The 10,778-nt window shown below is 32.0% G+C and overlaps 1 non-coding gene across 1 annotated transcript; it reads left to right on the top strand.

Moving 5' to 3' along the window:
• Nucleotides 1–5,710: 5,710 nt before the first annotated feature.
• On the top strand, nucleotides 5,711–5,772 carry LOC128058308 (U7 small nuclear RNA). Its single transcript, XR_008200438.1, has one exon. It is a non-coding gene; the product is annotated as a U7 small nuclear RNA (small nuclear RNA).
• Nucleotides 5,773–10,778: the final 5,006 nt, after the last annotated feature.

Genomic DNA, 10,778 nt, shown 5'->3' with positions numbered 1-10,778 from the left:
GCCTTTTCTAAAACCAACTTGAACATCTGGAAGTACTAATATCCAAATAAGAACAATTTACAAACTCTCATCCCAGCTTCAGCTCACAGTGTTAATGTACCTCTGCATTTGACTTTAATCTGTGCACTTAAGTATAATCTCTTTCATATTCCTAGCTGGGTCTTTACAGATACTTCCTTTTAAACATCCTCATGTTTTCCCATTTGTTTCCCATTAATATTATCATTGAAGCATTATACTGCTGGAGACACAGTGCCATCCTTAGGTCTGGGCAGAAGAGACCCTTATTCTGTGCCTTGCATTATTGATAGTCTTGCTTTGGGTTTGTCCTGGATGGCCCCCTCCCAGTGGTGTGAAGGGAACAAACACACTGAGAGTCTGTTTCCCCAATTCTAGATTACAGTTTGCAAAATTAGGACAATTGATTAATTGATTAATTAAGTAATAGACATTTTGCATTTTTACTCATCTTCCTAAGCATCAAAAGAACAATAGTTGAAAGCCATTTTAGAATTGTGCCTTTTTAGCCTATTGACTTGTTCTTAAAAATAATTCCTATATATGTTCAAAAATAAAACTATATTCTAAATTCTGCTGCAGTTGTTCAGACAGTACATTGTAAATTTAGATTGCATCTCAAATAGGCAAAAATAAAGTGTATATTTTTTGCTACTTATTTACTTTCGTTTTCCAGTTCCAGGCTAAGTCCAGAAGTAAACAAACAGTTGGAAATTGCCTATTAATGGTCTTTCTTAAGAGTTTTTTTTTTTTTCTCCCTAGATAGTTGCATGGAATTTTTCAGTGTTTCATACATCTACTATCTTTTTATTATCTTCTCCAAATAGGTACTAAGTACCAGGAGTGGCATTTATTGACTCCATCGAAGTCAGTCAGAGAACAGACTCAATCCATTAGGAATATCATGATCTCTCTCTTTTCTGATGAGAAATGTTTGATTCGTTTTGGTTCCTTAATTTGTATCTGCCATGTTATGATTAATCCTATGTAATCTTTTGGAATGATGTGATGCCCACAACTGGTGTCTGAGCAACTAGCTTTGCTTCTGGATTCAAAGTGTCTGTGTATCAGGGTTCCTTTAACCTTAGCATTTTGTGTTCTCCTCCTATAGCATTTAGGGATTTCTTAATTACCTGTTGCTGCTTAAGAGTAAGGTGAATTAGAAAAGCTACCTTAGTTTCTTTCACCAGTTGATCAGAATGGTTCCTACTCCACATTAAATGGTGCTAAGTGGGGGGAAATCTGCCAGTGATGAGTCATACCAGCTCAACTGTCTTTCCTTTATACAAACATGGGTATTTGCATAGCAACAACCTTCTTAACCCCAAAGTTTATATCCACATTCTCATTTGGACCTGTTTGCTCTACTTTTATTTCTGTCTTCCTTTCTAAGGTAATGCAAAATAGTGAAGGAAGCAGTTTTTAATCTTTCCATTTAAAAGGGACTTCTACCCCATATCCCATTCCTAATGAAGTGGTCATCAATCTATCCCGTTCTGTAGAGTCATATTTGAAAAACAAAAATCTTTATTGTTTAGGTAAGAAACATCACAAAACTGATGATGACTGAAAACAATCAGTTTGCTTTTCTCCTTGAGAGTGCACCATATCATTGTTTAAATGTTAGTGCCAACATCTGAGTCATCTGTGGGTCTGTTTCTATTGAATATTTTCTTATTTAGTTATGTATCAGATTTTCTTGTTTTTTCATGCTTCTCAGCTTTTCCTCTTCTTTTATTTTCCTGGATAATGTGTATAAAATAACAGTGTAGAGAAGATGGAAATACAACTTTCAAAATTTGCATTCCTGAGCTAACAGTTCTCTTCTTCATCTGCCAGCTAGGATAGGGAACTAAACATTTAAACTCTATAAATTTAAGTGCTATTTTAATTACAATGTTTTTTAGACCTTCTTAGTAAAACCCTGTCTGCTCACATAATAGTTACTGATCTCTTTAAACTTATAAACATTTGATTTGGGCTGTAATAGCCAAAACTTCATATAATTTTGTGTGAGGGTTTATGAATCTAATCTCTTTGAAACTCATTAAGACTTCATAAGTTCTCTTTAATTTCTAGCTACTTTTTCACTGCAATTTTTTTTTCAGAAAAAATAAGGGAAGAGGAGAATTAGGTTGAGTGATTTAATTTTACATTTGAGGCTTTTCATTTTCTAATTTACCATGCTATTTCAAATTATCATTAAGAATTCTGCCTCTCCTTTATCTGTCTGCCTCTGGAAAAAGTGTTTTGTTTTTTCTGTTTTTTTTTTTTTTTTTTCTTTTTCTTTTGTCTTTTTCCTCAGTAGCTATGATTCTTAGCTCACCCACAGAAGACATTTTCATCTCTGGAATTCAGTTTCTCTGGGTTCCTTGCATCTACAATTCTGAAGTAGCATACTATATAAAAGCTATTGTCTTCTAAATAATTCATTTTTTTAATTTTTTTTTTTTACCATGAAAGCATAGGCTTTGCCATTATTCTATATCCTGACAAACAATAAGTAGCAGGATTCCAGTTTATCTTAAAGCATGAAAATATATTTTATTTAAGTTTTGCCTATATTTAATTCTATATTTGTTTTTCATGGAGTCAATAAAAAGTCTGTGTGTGTGTGCATATTTATATAAGTTACAAGTAAATATAATTTTATACTTTCAATGTTTTTAAACTGAGTTGGAATAGGTGATTGTATCATAATTGAAGGGTAAATAAAGAAATGGAGAATTTATTTTAAATTCTCATTTGATTTACCCCTCCAACCTAAGCAAACTTTAGACTTCCCTGGTATCTTAGCTGGTAAAGAATCCATCTGCAATGCAGGAGACCCTGGTTCAATTCCTGGGTTGGGAAGATCCACTGGAGAAGGGATAGACTACCCACTCCAGTATTCTTGCCTGGAGAATTCCATGGACCGAGGAGCCTGGAAGGCTACAATCTATAGGATCACAGAGTCAGACACAACTGAGTGACTTTCATTCACTCACTCAAGCAAACTTTAGAATCATGGCCTAAAACAAAAAATGAAATATGGGCCAGATTAAATGTAATAAACCAGCAAATGTGATGGAATGTTTCTCACATATAAATATATGAAAGAAATAAAGATACAGAAAACTGGAAAAGTTGTTATGAAATACAAAAGAATATCTTCAAATAATCAATGACAATACTGATATATAACTTCTCAGAGTAAACAACAGAAGCAAAAACATGACCAACTATGATAGTTAAAACTTAGTGTGTATGGTGGTAGTGGTGTGCAATTCTGACCTAGAATTTTAGCAAAATTTTCATCAAAAATAAAGATAAAATAAAAATGTTTTTATTAAAAAAATCTGAGACAATGTATCACTAGCATCCTTGGTTATTTAAAAGAAGTATTATAAAATTATCTTCAAACAAAATAAAAATGAAACTAGATAGAGTGAAGTAAGCCAGAAAGAAAAACACCAATACAGTATACTAACACATATATATGGAATTTAGAAAGATGGTAATGATAACCCTGTATGTGAGACAGCAAAAGAGACACAGATGTATAGAACGGACTTTTGGACTCTGAGGGAGAGGGAGAGGGTGGGATGATTTGGGAGAATGGCACTGAAACATGTATACTATCATGTAAGAAACGAATTGCCAGTCTATGTTTGATACAGGATACAGGATGTTTGGGGCTGGTGCATGGGGATGATCCAGAGAGATGATATGGGGTGGGATGTGGGAGAGGGATTCAGGATTGGGAGCTCATGTACACCGTGGCAGATTCATGTCAATGTATGGCAAAACCAATACAATATTGTAAAGTAAAATAAAGTAAAAATAAAAATTAAAAAAATAAAAATTAAAAAGAATATTAGGCAATCAGAAAAGAACAAAGGATATCTAAGAGTAAAATATTTTGGTAACTCAAAATGCATATTAGCTGTTTTAATATTAAATATAATTAATATTACATTTAATATATTGTTTAAAACAATATAGTGACATCTAATAGAGTTTTAAAATTTAAGATGCATAAGAACAAGAAAATATTAGTTCAGAGAAATTTATGAGCTAATGTGATAAAATTGAGGTAATGTGGAACTAATGTGGTCTAATAATATTCATTTTATTTATTAGATCTTCATAAGATAGGAATATATGATATAATCTGGAAGCTTCGACTATAATGATACAAGAATGAGTTGGCATATGAGTAGTAGAAGGACAGTGGAATGATTTAAAATATGTATATATATATACATATATATATATCTCAAGTGATAAAACTACAGAATATAGAAACATGCAGAAACATAATATAGAACATAAATATAGAAACATAAAACATGCAGAATATAGAAAAAGCAGTAAAATGGTTTATTTAAGTCTGAAAATGTCAAAAGGGACTGTAATATAAGTGGATTTCATATTGAATTAATAAGTGATAATTATCAGACACAAAGAAAATAATTTAAATACTGATAATAGAAATATATAAAATGAAGAGTATTAGAATCAAATACTATGCAAATACTAACCAAAAGAAATTAATGGAGCTGTTAATCAGACAGTTAAACTTAAGGTGAAGAGATAGAGAAATTTTTCATGATGATAAAATGCTTAATTAGTCATGAAAATATAGCCAATTTTAATTTGTAGTCACACAATATAACATCAAAACAGAAACAGTAAAAATTGACACAAGTACAAATATAGAAATAATAGAATTATAGAGGGATATTTTAATATACATTTCTCAGTACTTAATAGCAGTATCAGACCAAAAATAAATGAGAAGATTTGAACTCTTTGATTATAAAACTTGATATATTTATCTGTAGAAGACTACTTCCAACTGTAGAAAGAACATTTTTTAAAGTACACATGGCACATTAATAAAACTTGACCACTAAGCAAATGCTGACATAGTTATAGGATTTAGATTCATTCTGATCGCAAAATAATGGAAATAACTTTGATAGTCCTAAGAAAATATAATTTGAAAATCATCATACGTTAAGACATGTGAAGCTTTTAAATAAATAATCCATAGATCAAAGAAATAAACCATAATGGTAGCTAGAAAATATTTTATACTAAATTTTAAGGAATATATGGTATAACCAAAATACTAAAGAGAAAAACAGCAGTTATTGCTTTGGATTTGTGAAAAAAGAGTGAAATCTTTCTGAGAGCTTGGAAAAGAAATAGGTAATATCAATAAGGAATAAAGGATATGACTACAGATACTAAGGGCTTCCCTTGTGGCTCAGCTGTTAACACAGGTTCAACCCCTGGGTTGGGAAGATCCTCCTGGAGAAGGGAATGGCTACCCACTCCAGTATTCTGGGCTGGAGAATTCCATGGACTATATAGTCCATGGGGTTACACAGAGTCAGACAGTTATTAAACCACCACAGATACTCCAGGGAATGAGTAAGGAGTCAGGAGTAAGGAGTCTGCCTGCAATGCAGAAGACCACCTAGGTTTAGTCCCTGAGTTGAGAAGATCCCCTGGAGAAGGGAGTTGCAATCCACTCCAGTATTCTTGCCTGGAGAATTCCATTGGCATAGGAGCCTGGCAGGCTATGGTCCATGGGATTGCAGAGTCAGTCATGAGAGTGACTGATACAAACACTCCACTATTTTAAGAAATTGAAGAGCATTGTGAACAACTAATGCCAATAACTGTTTTAAAGTTAAACAGAAAGCGTTACAGCTCTTTTAGAATTTGTGTAGCGTGTTTTATGATCCTCACCAGAAAACACCCATGGGAAAAAAATAAATAAAATTAAATGGGAAAAGATTCCTATGAGAATTAAAATATAGTTTACTAATAATGACACATAGATAAAGAGATATTCTAACTAGCCATATTATATGTTAAAGAGATAGAATCTGCACTGCAAAACTTACCCCTAGTGATGAATTCAGGCTAAGGCTGAGGGATGCTGCCAAACAGAAGAAATAATTTGCATCCTATGGCAAAGTTTTCCAGAGAATATGAACAAAAGGGGACAATGTTCTAAATTCTTTCCAATGAACATTCAGGGTTGACTTCCTTTAGAATTGACTGGCTTGATCTCCTTGAAGTCCAAGGGCTTCTTAACAGTCTTTTCCACTATTGCAATTGGAGGGAAACATTGGGAAAAAAATGTAAGCATTTTACTAGTATGTACATAGATGCAAAAGGGAATGAAACATTAGTAAATTAAATCCATCAATAAATAAAATGAATAATACACCACAAAAATTGTCCTATTCAAGGAATGTGAAGTTGTATTTGATAAAGTGCATACACAAAATCTTACAAAAGAAACTACTTAGAATGTTGAAAAAAAATTTTTAAGAGCTAATATTTACTTTTTATTTAATTTTAATTTATTGTTTTAATTGAAGGATAATTGCTTTACAGAATTTTGTTGTTTTCTGTCAAACATCAACATGAATCAGCCATAGGTGTACATATGTCCCCTCCCTCTTGAACCTCCCTCCCAAATCCTTCCCCATCTCACCACTCTAGGTTGGTACAGAGCCCCTGTTTGAGTTCCCTGAGAAATACAGCAAATCCCCATTGGTTCTCTATTTTACATATGGTAATATAATTTTCCATGTTACTCTCTCCATACATCTCACCCTCTCCACCCCGCTCCCCAGTTTGAAAACCATCCCATAAAGATTAGGAATCAAACATGGAAGTCCATTATCATTATTTCTGTTTGATACTGTATTAGAAGACCTAGCTGGTTTGATAATAAAGTGTTAGTCTCTCAGTCGTGTCTGACTCTTTGTGACCCCGTGGACTGTAGTAGCCCATGAGGCTCCTCTCTCCATGGAATTCTCTAGGCAAGAATACCGGAGTGGGTTGCCATTTCCTTCTCTAGGGGATCCTTCTGACTCAGGGATAAAACTGGGGTCTCCTGCACTTCAGGCAAATTATTTACTGTCTAATAACAAAGACAATTTTAAAATAAAAAGTACAGGGATTAATAATGACAGAATGAGTTGTTCGCATGATTCTGTGAGTAAATAATCTAAACAACCTTTAAGTAAGTTACTAGATCTAAAAAATGATTTTAGCAATAATGTTGGATGCAAGTTCAACATAAAAGTTTGATTGCATTTCTAGGTTAAAAGCAGAAATGAATACTCATGTGCACACACATCCACACACATACCATTTGGTACAACAGTAACAGTATAAAATGCCTGCTGCTGCTAAGTCACTTCAATCGTGTCTGACTCTGTGCGACCCCATAGATGGTGGCCCACTAGGCTTCCCCATCCCTGGGATTCTAGGAATACGTAAATCAAGATAAGATATAAAAGACTTTTACTGAAAAATATAAAATATTGTTAGGGTAATTTTAAAAAATTTAAACAAATAAGGGAATATGCCACATTCATGAATTGGAAAGTAATATTGAACATCTTCAGTTCTTTACAGATTGACTTATAAAATCAAAACAATCTCAAAAAAATCTATGCATAACTTTTACTAAATTTGGCAGAAATAAATTATTAAAAATTCAAAGGCCAAAATATCCTAATTCTTGAAGGAAAAAAAATATAGACGTTATTCTATTCAATATTAAGACTTAAAATAACAGAAAGGTTATGACAGTGCAATACACATGACAGGTTAAAAAAAAAAAGCAGACTAATACAAAAAGTGAGTCTGGAACACTTTATACTAACAATTCATTCATGCAAAGATGACAGAATAACAATGAGGATTGAACTTTCTATAAATATATTTTTTTGTCAATTTAGTTTCCATGTGGAAAATTATTTGTAGTAGTCTCAAACTGAATATAGCCCAAATGTCTAACAGAAGTGGACTGTGTATATGAGTTGCTGCATATAAACAAATGCAATGTTAAATGAGTATTTAATAAACAAATATACATCATCTCATAAACATAATGTTGAAAGAAGAAAGTCACCACAAAGGAATGCATGCTAGAGACTACAAATATCTAAGGGCTCAGTACAGGCAAAAATGATCCCCAGTGTTTACAAATGAAGAAACTGGTTTGAGTTTTTTAAGAGCCAAGGGGATAAATATTGAAAGGAGTGGTGGTGGCAGTGTGACTTCTAGTTTCCTAGAATTACTCTGTTGAATGAACTGGATGGTGGTCACACGGGTATACTCAGTTTTTAAAAAGTTTTAAGCAGCACACTTTGAATTTGTACATTTTCCAATACATTCAGTAAATAATTTAATTAGCTTTTATATTCCTGAGCAGCTATAACTTGCGTTGGTTCATAGCTATACATGTCAAAATCTCAAGCTTTCTGTATTACATGAACATGAGGCATAGAAATAGGTCTGTAAGTTATTGAATAAGATTATAAGTATATTTATGTGAAGAAAATGAACTAAGTACACAGAAGCCAAAATGCCTTTTTATATATATCTCAAACAACAATATCACTCTAAACACTATAACTTTTTTTCTGAGAACATAACATAATGTTGGAAAAATACTATGTACTTAAGAAGATTTTTCTATGGATTAGAATTAAATGTAGTTGAGAGTCACATTCCAGTTAGTCTATTTATAACCTTGTGATCTTTATCTTGTTACTTGAACTGTCTCTTCAGTATCCTTATTGGAAAAATTTGTAAGTATTCTATCTCATAAACTTTATGAAATAACTTACAGAAAGTAATTGGTACTTCAGTTCAGTTCAGTCGCTCAGTCATTTAGTAGGTATTTGATAATAATAAATATCAAAATAATATCATGATATCACTACTCCAAGCTTAATTTGCTAAATTAATCCCTAATGACCTCTTGATTTAAGTAAAAACTGTCATATCATTATATATGTGGCAGTGAAAAGTTATTTTCATTGTCATTTTTCATGAAATTTGAAGTTTTTAATGTGGGAAATCCATATCAAATGATTTGGTAAAAATATTTAGTGAGATTTTTGCTGACATATATTAGCATGCCAATATTTGAGAGGAACATGGTTAGAGGAGTTTGTATACTAAAAACAATTGGATATATGCCCCACTTCCCATTCCAATGGCCTCCAGTTAGAAAGAGAGTAGGTCCAAATTATGTTTCTGTGGTATTTCCATCATAAGTTTTAAGCACAGATACTGCAGTTTTATTTTACATTAATAATTTTGCCTTAAAGAAAATTCTGTTATCTTGAGACACTGACTTAATCTTCCTGGCATTGAGTGAACTCATTTTCAGAGTACAGTAAGACTAATTACTTCATATAATTATTGAGAGGATTAAGTTATTTAAGATGTAGATGATTATAAGTGGTAAAACTTGACAGAAATATACATTTTCTTAACATTGTTTAAGAATTTTCCCTAAATTTTTCATTGGTATACCCAATCTTTTCTATCCTATATCTCTCATATCTAACTTATTATAAAATATTTTTAATTTGGGCAACATTGTATTGCAAATATGCCTATTTTTCTTTATATTCATTGGTAACATTCTAAACAACCCTTACTTCTTACCTAGAACTAAGGAATGTTAATATTTTGCCACTCATATTTCAGTTTTCACAACAGCACCCAGATCAGCATCAGAACATTCATACCATAAGCCAAGCCAAAATTTTGTTTCCTGTTGTTCTTGCCATAAAACCTAGATCACCTACTCTCCTTTAAAAAAAAAAGACATATTTTTCAAGAAAGTTAAGCATATTCCTGCCTCTAAACTTCATGGTAGCCATGCACTAAAATCTTTCTTCTGATTATCTGAATACGCTGTTGACTAGATTCAGTTTTCAGTTGAATTTTCATGTCCTTTAAGAAGATTTCTTTCTTGATTTATATTCAGTCATTCTTCTTCATTCATTCCTGTGAATGGCTCTCTTTATGACATTATTATCATGAGGAATTCTCTTTTTATTTATTTATTTATTTTTCTTATTTATGTTTCTCAAGTAAAAGTTTTATGAGAGTCAGGACCTTGTTTGTCACATTGAATGCTTTGTTTTCACTTGTGGATTAGACGTGAGACAATGGATGTTGAATGAATATTCAGTTTAATCACTAGCTATTATGACAGAAGGTGCATAAATCAGATGGAATTAATGATGAAAGGGGTTTGTATGTTCTGGTGTGACATAGTTCTCAATCTTAAGAGCAAATGCTTTAGTACTTCTCTATTAAATTAGTCGTTGTAAACAAAAAGTAAACACAACTGTAGAAACAAGTTAAATATTTTATTAGTCAAGATGTTGTATATATAAATATTGATATCTTCATTTTTTTCTTAATGAATTGTACACATGGTAGACATATAAAATATATATTATGAGAAATTTAGCAGAAAGCATTATTATAGATTGCGATTTCAAAACTTTTTTTTGTTGTTGTTAAAAATAGTACAATGTAACACAAAATATATAGCAGCTAATACATAGTACGTAGTGTTATTAGGAGGAATTTGGTTTAGACTAAAACTATCACTTAAAATTTCATGGAGAAATTAATAAACTGCAACCACCATCATTGTTTTTTTTTTTTTTTTTTTTTTTTTTTTAATTTTAAAATCTTTAATTCTTACATGTGTTCCCAAACATGAACCCCCCTCCCACCTCCCTCCCCATAACATCTCTGTGGGTCATCCCCATGCACCAGCCCCAAGCATGCTGTATCCTGCGTCAGCGCAACCACCATCATTGATTAAGAATATTTAGATAGCTAAATGTTTAAGGTACACGTTAAAATTTTTTTTTTTTCAAAAGAACTTAAGGAATTAAAACCTTTCTGTTTAATAGGCATTTTTG

The sequence above is a fragment of the Budorcas taxicolor genome, chromosome 1 (genome assembly GCF_023091745.1).
Source record: "Budorcas taxicolor isolate Tak-1 chromosome 1, Takin1.1, whole genome shotgun sequence".
NCBI lineage: Eukaryota > Metazoa > Chordata > Mammalia > Artiodactyla > Bovidae > Budorcas > Budorcas taxicolor.
This window is presented reverse-complemented; position numbering and strand designations above follow the sequence as displayed.